Genomic DNA, 10,028 nt, shown 5'->3' on the forward strand with positions numbered 1-10,028 from the left:
TCTTTTATTTTCTTTTCAAAAATCTTTCAAAAATCTTATTTTTCTTTATTAATCTTTAATTTTTCTTTGAGTTTTTTTATTGTTTTTGTTAAAATTTTAAAATCCTTGTTTTCTTTTTCTAGATTTTTTTCGAAAACTTTTAATAAATAGATAAAAACCAATAAACTAATAATTGAGTTTTCTGTTTGAGTTTAGTTTCATGTTTTAAGTTTGGTGTCAATTGCATATTTTTATTTTCCTTCAATTTTTCGAATTCCATGTTTTTATTTTTCTTCATACTTTTAATTACATGTTCTTAGTTCTTTCTTGATCTTCAAATTATTCTTGATAATTTTCTTTATTTGATCTTTAAATTTTCTTGTTTGGTGTCTTTTGTTGTTTATCTTATACATTTTCGAATTATTAGTATCCAAAGTATAAAATTTTTTTAAGTTTGGTGTTTTTTGTGTCCTTATTTGTTCTTAGTGTTCATCTTGATCTTCAAAGTGTTCTTGATGTTCATCTTGACATTCAAAATTTTCTTGTTTGTTTTCTTTATTTTGATATAAAAATTCTAAGTTTGGTGTCATTTTATTGTTTTTCTCTTTCCTCATTAAATTCAAAAAAACATCTTTTCCTTTATTTACTCATCATTTTCGAATTCCTTAGGTTGACTTAGTCAAAATTATTAAAATTTGGTTGTTTCTTGTTAGTCAAGTCAAAATTTCAATTTTAAAAATTTATCTTTTTAAATATTTTTCAAAACAAATTCTTTTTCAATTTTCTTTTTATATTTTTCGAAAATATTTTATAAATTCTTTTAAAATCTTTTTCTTTTTTTAATATAATTTTTGAATTGCTTGTCCTATTTTATTATTTTTTATTTTGATTGAAAAATTTTAAGTTGGGTGTTTTCTTGTTAAGAAAGTTTCAATCTTTAAAATTTTAAAATCATATCTTTTTCAAATATTTTCTTTTATTTAGTTTCTTACAAGTATTAATTTTCAAGTATCTTTAATTTTAAGACATATCTTTTTCAAAACTTCCTAACCATTTTCTCTCTCCTTATTTTTTTTGAAAATCCACACTAAAATTTTTTAAATCTTTTTAATTAATTAATTAATTTAGTTTTCTAATTTCTTTTATTTATTTTTCTTTTCTTAATTTCCGAAACTTGCATCAAATTTTTTTATTTACTTTATTTTAATTTCTTGAATTTCAAAAAGAAAAGAGAAATTTTTTTTATTTACAATCCACATCATCTTCCTTTTTCCATCATGGACTTAAGTGGAAATGAACAGTCCAGAAGGACTCTGGGGTCATATGCTAACCCCACTACTGCTTTATATGGGAGTACTATCTGTATACCCCCCATCAGAGCTAACAACTTTGAGTTAAATTCTCAGCTCATTATCATGGTGCAGCAAAATTGCCAGTATTTCGGTCTTCCACAGGAAGAACCTACTGAGTTTCTGGCACAGTTCTTATAGATTTCTAACACAGTACGTGATAAGGAACTCGATCAGGATGTCTATAGATTATTGCTATTTCCATTTGCTGTAAAAGACCAAGCTAAGAGGTGGTTAAACAACCAACCCAAAGCCAGCATAAGAACATGGAAACAGTTGTCAGACAAATTTCTGAATCAATATTTCCCTCCAAAAAGGATGACACAACTAAGGCTGGACATCCAAGGCTTTAAACAAGAGGATAATGAATCTCTTTATAATGCCTAGGGGAGGTACAGAGAGATGCTAAGGAAATGCCCCTCTGAAATATTTTCAGAATGGGTGCAGTTAGACATCTTTTACTACGGGCTTACAGAAAAGGCTCAGATGTCTCTAAACCACTCTACTCGTGGATCTATATACATATGAGAAAGACAATTGAAGAGGCTCAAGAGCTCATTGATATAGTTGCCAGTAATCAGCACATGTACTAAAGTGGTGAGACCTCCATGAAAGAAGAAGCTGAGGCAGCATCCACTGAACTTAGTCCTCTAGAATAAATTGCTGAACTCAATCAGTAACTATTTTTTGTAACAAAATAGTAAGCAGAATTCAAAGAGATGCTACAAGAAACCAAAGATGCTAACAAGAAGAAGGAGGAACAATTGAATCAGACAAGGCAACAGTTATCTAAACAGATAACAAAAGAATGCTAAGCTGTTCATTTGAGGAGCAGGAAGACATTGAATGTCTCAACTCAAAGCAGTAGAAAGCCAAGAAAGGAACAACTAACAGAGAATAACCAAACCACTACCCAAAATCCCTCTGAGGATAGCAAGAGCCCAGAGAGGAATGATTCTAGCATTCAAATGCCAGAAAAGTGTGAAAAGTTAGCATTGAACGCCCAGTGGATGGCCAATTGTGGCGTTCAAACGCCAGAAAAGGGTGGCAATCTGGCGTTGAACGCCCATACAGCACCTAATTCTGGCATTCAAATGCCAATGAGGGATCAGACACTTGCAAGTGCTGATAACAACCCCCTTAAGCAGGCTTCTCCAACCACTTCTGTAGGAAATAAACCTGCAGCAATTATGGTTGAAGAATATAAAGCCAAGATGCCTTATCCTCAGAAACTCCGCTAAGCGGAACATGATAGATAATTCACCCGCTTTGCAGACTATCTCAGGACTCCTGAAATAAAGATTCCGTTTACAGAGGCACTTAAGCAAATACCCTCTTATGCTAAGTTCATGAAAAAGATCTTAAGTCATAAGAAGGATTAGAGAGAGACTGAAAAAAGTTTTTATCACTGAAGAATGCAGTACAGTCATTTTAAAAAGCATACCAGAGAAGCTTAAAGATCCCAGAAGCTTTATGATACCATGCACATTAGAGGATGCTTGTACCAAGACAGCTCTATGTGATCTTAGGGCAAGTATCAACCTGATACCTACATCCACTATTAAAAAGCTTGGTTTGACTGATGAAGTTAAACCAACCCGGATATGCCTCCAACTTGCTGATGGTTCCATTAAAATTCCATCAGGCGTAATTGAGGACATGATTGTCAAGGTTGGGCCATTTGCCTTTTCCACTGACTTTGTGGTGCTGGAAATGGAGGAGCACAAGAGTGTAATTCTCATTCTAGGAAGACCTTTCCTAGCGACTAGACGAACCCTCATTGATGTTCAAAAAGGGGAGGTGACCCTGAGAGTCAATGAGGATGAGTTTAAGTTGAATGCTGTCAAAGCTATACAGCATCCAGACACATCAAAAGACTGCATGAGCGTTCATATTATTGACTCCCTGGTGGAAGAGGTCAATATGACTGAGAGTCTCGAATCAGAGCTAGAGGACATTTTTAAAGATGTTCAGCCTGATCTGGAGGAACCAGAGAAAACAGAAGAACCTCTGAAGACTCCTCAGGAAGAGGAGAAGCCTCCTAAACCAGAGTTCAAACCACTACCACCATCCCTGAAATATGCATTTCTGGGAGAAGATGACACTTTCCCGATAATCATAAGCTCTGCTTTAGAGCCACAAGAAGAGAAAGCACTAATTCAGGTGCTAAGGACACATAAGACAACTCTTGGGTGGTCCATAAGTGATCTTAAGGGCATTAGCACAGCCAGATGCATGCACAAGATCCTATTGGAGGATGATGCTAAGCCAGTGGTTCAACCACAGAGGCGCCTGAATCCAGTCATGAAGGAGGTAGTGCAGAAAGAGGTCAGTAAGTTACTAGAGGCTGAGATTATTTATCCTATTTCTGATAGCCCCTGGGTGAGCCCTGTCCAAGTTGTCCCCAAGAAGGGAGGCATGACAGTGGTTCATAATGAAAAGAATGAACTGGTTCCTACAAGAACAGTTACATGGTGGCGTATGTGTATTGACTACAGAAGGCTCAATACAGCCACCAGAAAGGATCATTTTCCTTTACCATTCATAGACCAGATGCTAGAGAGACTAGCAGGTTATGAATACTACTACTTTTTAGATGGCTATTCAGGTTATAACCAAATTGTAGTAGATCCTCAAGACCAACAGAAAATAGCATTCACATGTCCATCTGGGGTATTTGCCTACAGAAGGATGCCATTTGGTCTGTGCAATGCACCTGCAACCTTTCAGAGGTGCATGCTCTCTATCTTCTCTGATATGGTAGAGAAATTTCTAGAAGTCTTCATGGATGACTTTTCAGTATTTGGAGACTCATTCAGCTCCTGTCTTGACCATCTAGTAATTGTTCTGAAAAGGTGCCAAGAGACTAACCTGGTTTTAAACTGGGAGAAATGTCACTTTATGGTGACTGAAGGAATTGTCCTTGGGCACAGAATTTTGAACAAGAAAATAGAGGTGGATCAAGCTAAAGTAGAGGTAGCTAAAAAATTAGCACCACCTGCCAATGTTAAGGCAATCAGAAGCTTTCTGGGGCATGCAAGATTCTATAGGAGGTTTATAAAGTATTTTTCAAAAATTGCAAAACTTCTGAAATCTGCTAGCCGCTGATACACCATTTGTCTTTGACACAGAGTGTCTGCAGGCCTTTGAGACTCTTAAAGCTAAGCTGGTCATAGCACCAGTCATTTCTACACCAGGCTGGACATTACCATTCGAACTAATGTGTGATGCTAGTGACCATGCCATTGGTGCAGTATTGGGATAGAGGCATGACAAGCTTTTGCATGTCATTTATTATGCTAGCCGTGTTTTAAATGACGCGCAGAAGAATTACACAACCACAGAAAAGGAGTTGCTTGCAGTGAGTGGTTTATGCCATTGACAAGTTCAGATCTTATTTAGTAGGATCAAAAGTGATTGTGTACACTAACCATGCTGCTCTAAATATCTCCTCACAAAGCAGGATTCAAAACCCAGACTCATAAGATGGGTGTTGCTTCTGCAAGAGTTTGATATAGAAATAAGAGACAAAAAAGGGACCGAGAACCAAGTAGCTGATCACTGTCCCGGATAGAACCAGTAGCAGGAGCGTCCCTCCCTCCTACTGAGATCTCTGAAACCTGTCCGGATGAGCAACTCTTTGCCATTCAGGAAGTAACATGGTTTGCAGACATTACAAATTATAAAGCTGTGAGATTCATACGCAAAGAGTACAGTAGGAAGTGATGAGCGGATAATTTATATGCTTTTTGGCATTTTTTAGTATATTTTTAGTATATTTTAGTTAGTTTTTATCATGTTTTTACTAGTTTTTAAATAAAAATCACTCTTCTGGACTTTACTTTGAGTTTCTATGTTTTTCTGTAATTTCAGGTATTTTCTGGCTGAAATTGAGGGACCTGAGCAAAAATCTGATTCAGAGGCTGAAAAAGGACTGCAGATGCTGTTGGATTCTAACCTCCCTGCACTCAAAGTGGATTTTCTAGAGCTACAGAGGCCCAATTGGCGCGCTCTCAATTGCGTTGGAAAGTAGACATCCTGGCGTTCCAAGTCAGCTCAAGAATTCTGGCGTTTAACTCTAAAACTGGCACAAAAGCTGGAGTTAAACGCCCAAACTGGCGCAAAAGTTGGCGTTTAACTCCAAAAAAAGTCTCGACACATGGAAGCTTCAATGCTCAGCCCAAGCACACACCAAGTGGGCCCGGAAGAAGATTTCTGCATTAATTACTGATTTCTGTAAACCCTAGGCTACTAGTTTTCTATAAATAGGACCTTTTGCCATTGTATTTTCACAAGATCTATCTTTTACTCATACTTTGATAGACCTTTTCATGGTTGGGGGCTGGCCTCTCGGCCATGCCAAGACCTCGTTCTTATGTATTTTCAACGGTGGAGTTTCTACACACCATAGATTAAGGTGTGGAGCTCTGCTGTTCTTCATGAATTAATACAAGTACTATTGTTTTTCTATTCAACTCAAGTCTATTTCTTCTCCAAGATATTCATTCGTTCTTCAAATTGATGAATGTGATGATCCGTGACACTCATCATCATTCTCACCTATGAACATGTGCCTGACAACCACCTCTGTTCTACTAGCAATGGCTTGAATGCGTATCTCTTGGGTTTCTAATCTAAGATTGGAACCTTCGTGGTATAGGCTAGAATTATTGGTGGCCATTCCTGAGATCCGAAACGTCTAAACCTTGTCTGTGGTATTCTGAGTAGGATCTGGGAAGGGATGACTGTGACGAACTTCAAACTCGCGATTGTGGGGCGTGTGACAGACGCAAAAGGATCAATGGATCCTATTCCGACATGATCGAGAACCGACAGCTGATTAGCCGATGTTGTGACAAAGCATCAGGACCATTTTCACTGAGAGGACGGGATGTAGCTATTGACAACGGTGATGCCCAACATAAAGCTTACCATGGAAAGGAATATGAATGATTGGAAGAAGGCAATAGGAAAGCAGAGGTTCAAGGGGAACAAAGCATCTTCATACGCTTATCTGAAATCCACTAATGAATTACATAAGTATCTCTATCTTTATTTTATGTTTATTTTCATCACCTTAAACTCCATAACCATTTGAATCCGCCTGACTGAGATTTACAAGATGACCATAGCTTGCTTCAAGCTGACAATCTCCGTGGGATCGACCCTTACTCACGTAAGGTTTATTACTTGGACGACCCAGTGCACTTGCTGGTTAGTTGTGCGGAATTGTGACAAAGTGTGATTCATATTTGAGAGCTCTAAGTCCTTTGGCACCATTGTTGATGATCACAATTTCGTGCGCCAAGTTTTTGGCGCCGTTGCCAGGGAAGGAACGAATGAACGAACAATAATTTCGCATTTGTTTCTGGCAACAACACCAAGTTTTTGGCGCCATTGCTGGGGATTGTTCGAGTTTGGACAACTGATGGTTCATCTTGTTGCTTAGATTAGGTACTTTTCAGAATTTTTAAGAATGAATTCTAGAGTTTCAAGGTGATGTTCTTATCATCACAAAAGCTGATTGATTCTCATCAATTTAGCTACTGAATGTAATGTCCTACTGAAGCTTGGCCAAACATGTCTAATCTTTTTAGACTGAAGCTTTAGACTAACATTGCATGATTCCTGGAATTCTTATTGAAAGTTTTGAATCCCTTTATTTTCTTTTCCATATAATTTTAAAAAATCACAAAAAAATTTATAAAACCATAAAAACCAAAAATATTTTATGTTTCTTGTTTGAGTCTAGTATCAATTTTTAAGTTTGGTGTCAATTGCATTCTTCTTGCATTTTTCGAAAATATGCATTATGTTCTTCATTGATCTTCAAGTTGTTCTTGATGATTTCGTTGCTCTGATCTTTAAATTCTCTTGTTTTGTATGTTTTGTTGTTTCTCATATGCATTCTCAATTTGTTAGTGTCTCTTTTATGAAAATTTTTTTTTTAGTTTGGTGCCTTGCATGCATTGTTCATTTGATCTTAGTTGCATTTTTTATTGTTTCTCATCATCAAAAATTCAAAAATATTTTCAAAACTATGTCTTTTCAAGTCAATAATACAGAGAATTGAAGATTCAGAACATTCAGCAGAGGAATCAAACAGAAAAAGCTGGGCATTCAAAACGCCCAGTGAAGAAGGAAAACTAGCGTTTAAACGCCAGCCAGGGAACCTGGCTGGGCGTTTAACGCCCAAAAAGGTAGATTTTTGGGCGTTAAACGCCCAGAATGGTTGCCTATTCTGGGCGTTTAATGCCAGGATGACACTAAAGGGAAGATTTTGTTTTTAATTCACATTTTTTCAAGTTTTCATAATTTTTCAAGATCAAATTTTTTCAAATCATATCTTTTCAATCATATCTCTTTCAAAATCAATTTCTTTCTATTTTATATTTATTTTCACTATTTTCAAAAATCCTTGCTTCAATTCAAGATTTACTTCAAAAATTTTCAAGTTGTTACTTGCCTATTAAGAAAGGATCAAATTTTAAATTTTGAAATCATATCTTTTAATTTCTTGATAGTCAAGTAATCAACTTTAATTTTAAAAATTTTCTTTTTCTAAATTGATTTTCAATCATATCTTTTCAAACATATCTTTTCAATCACATCTTTTTCAAAATTAATTTTTTTTTCAATCATATCTTTTTCTAATTTCAAAATATTTTTCAAAAATCACTTTATTTCTTTCCCAATCTTAGTTTTCGAAAATCTCAATCAAATTTTCAAATTTCTTTTTAATTATTTCAAAATCTTTTTAAATTATTTTTGAAAATTCTTCCCCTCTTTTCACATCCTTCTATTTAAGGGACTAACACTCCTCCTCAAGATGCAATTCGAACCCTAATTCTTTAGTAAGTTCGAATTCTCCCATCTACCTCCTCCTTCTATTCTTCTTTTCCTCTGACACCTCAAGGAATCTCTATACTGTGACATAGAGGATTCCCTACTTTCTTGTTCTCTTCTCTTTCATATGAGCAGGAATAAAGATAAAGGCATACTTGTTCAAGCTGATCCTGAACCTGAAAGGACTTTGAAGAGAAAGCTAAGAGAAGCTAAAGAATAATTCTCTTTAGAGGGCCTAACAGATCTTTTCAAGGAAGAAGAAACCATGGCAGCCGAAAACAACAACAATGCCAACAATGCAAGGAAGGTGCTTGGTGACTTTACTGCACCTACTCCTGATTTCTATGGGATAAGCATCTCAATCCCTGCCATTGGAGCAAACAACTTTGAGCTTAATCCTCAATTGGTTTCTCTAATGCAACAGAATTGCAAGTTTCATGGACTTCCACTGGAAGATCCTCATCAGTTCTTAGCTGAATTCCTGCAAATCTGTGACACTGTCAAGAGCAATGGGGTTGACCCTGAAGTCTACAGACTTATGCTCTTTCCTTTTACTGTAAGAGACAGAGCTAGAACATGGTTGGATTCACAACCTAAGGAAAGCCTGAACTCTTGGGAAAAGCTAGTCAATGCCTTCTTGGCAAAGTTCTTTCCACCTCAAAAATTGAGTAAGCTTAGAGTGAAAGTCCAAACCTTTAGATAGAAGGATGGTGAATCCCTTTATGAAGCTTGGGAGAGATACAAGCAATTGATCAGAAGGTGCCCTACTGACATGCTTTCAGAATGGAGCATCATAGGAATCTTCTATGATGGTCTGTCTAAACTATCCAAGATGTCATTGGATAGCTCTACTGGAGGATCTCTTCATCTGAAGAAGACGCCTGCAGAAGCTCAAGAACTCATTGAAATGGTTGCAAATAACCAATTCATGTACACTTCTGAAAGGAATTCTGTGAATAATGGGACAACTCAGAAGAAAGGAGTTCTTGAGATTGATACTCTGAATGCCATATTGGCTCAGAATAAAATATTGACTCAGCAAGTCAATATGATTTCTCAGAGTCTGTCTGGAATGCAAGCAGCAACAGGCAGTACTAAAGAAGCTTCCTCTGAAGAAGAAGCTTATGATCCTGAGAACCCAGCAATGGAAGAGGTGTATTACATGAGAGAACCCTATGGAAACACCTATAATCCTTCATGGAGAAATCATCCAAATCTCTCATGGAAGGATCAACAGAGACCTCAACAAGGTTTCAACAACAATAATGGTGGAAGAAACAGGTTTAGCAATAGCATGCCTTTTCCATCATCTTCTCAGCAACAGACAGAGAATTCTAAGCAAAGCCACTCTGACTTAGCAACAATAGTCTCTGATCTAATCAAAACTACTCAAAGTTTCATGACTGAAACAAGGTCCTCCATTAGAAATTTGGAGGCACAATTGGGTTAGCTGAGTAAGAAAATTACTGAACTCCCTCCTAGCACTCTCCCTAGCAATACAGAAGAGAATCCAAAAAGTGAGTGCAAGGCCATAACCACGTCTCACATGGACGAACCTGGAGAGGAGGAAGAGGCAGTAATCTCCACTGAGGAATACCTCAATAGATGTCCACTGACCTCCAAGGAGTTCCCTAATGAGGAACCATGGGAATCTGAGGCTCACACTGAGACCATAGAGATTCCATTGAATTTACTTTTGCCATTCATGAGCTCTGATGAGTATTCTTCCTCTGAAGAGGATGAAGATGCTACTGAAGAGCAAGTTGCTAAGTACCTTGGAGCAATCATGAAGCTAAATGCCAAGTTGTTTGGTAATGAGACTTGGGAGGATGAACCTCCATTGCTCATTGAAGT

General features: G+C 36.8%; 1 non-coding gene across 1 annotated transcript; it reads right to left on the reverse strand.

Moving 5' to 3' along the window:
- Window positions 1-8,844: 8,844 nt before the first annotated feature.
- On the reverse strand, window positions 8,845-8,952 carry LOC112752339 (small nucleolar RNA R71). Its single transcript, XR_003176781.1, has one exon. It is a non-coding gene; the product is annotated as a small nucleolar RNA R71 (small nucleolar RNA).
- Window positions 8,953-10,028: the final 1,076 nt, after the last annotated feature.

Source organism: Arachis hypogaea, chromosome 15, assembly GCF_003086295.3.
Source record: "Arachis hypogaea cultivar Tifrunner chromosome 15, arahy.Tifrunner.gnm2.J5K5, whole genome shotgun sequence".
Classification (NCBI taxonomy): Eukaryota; Viridiplantae; Streptophyta; class Magnoliopsida; order Fabales; family Fabaceae; genus Arachis; species Arachis hypogaea.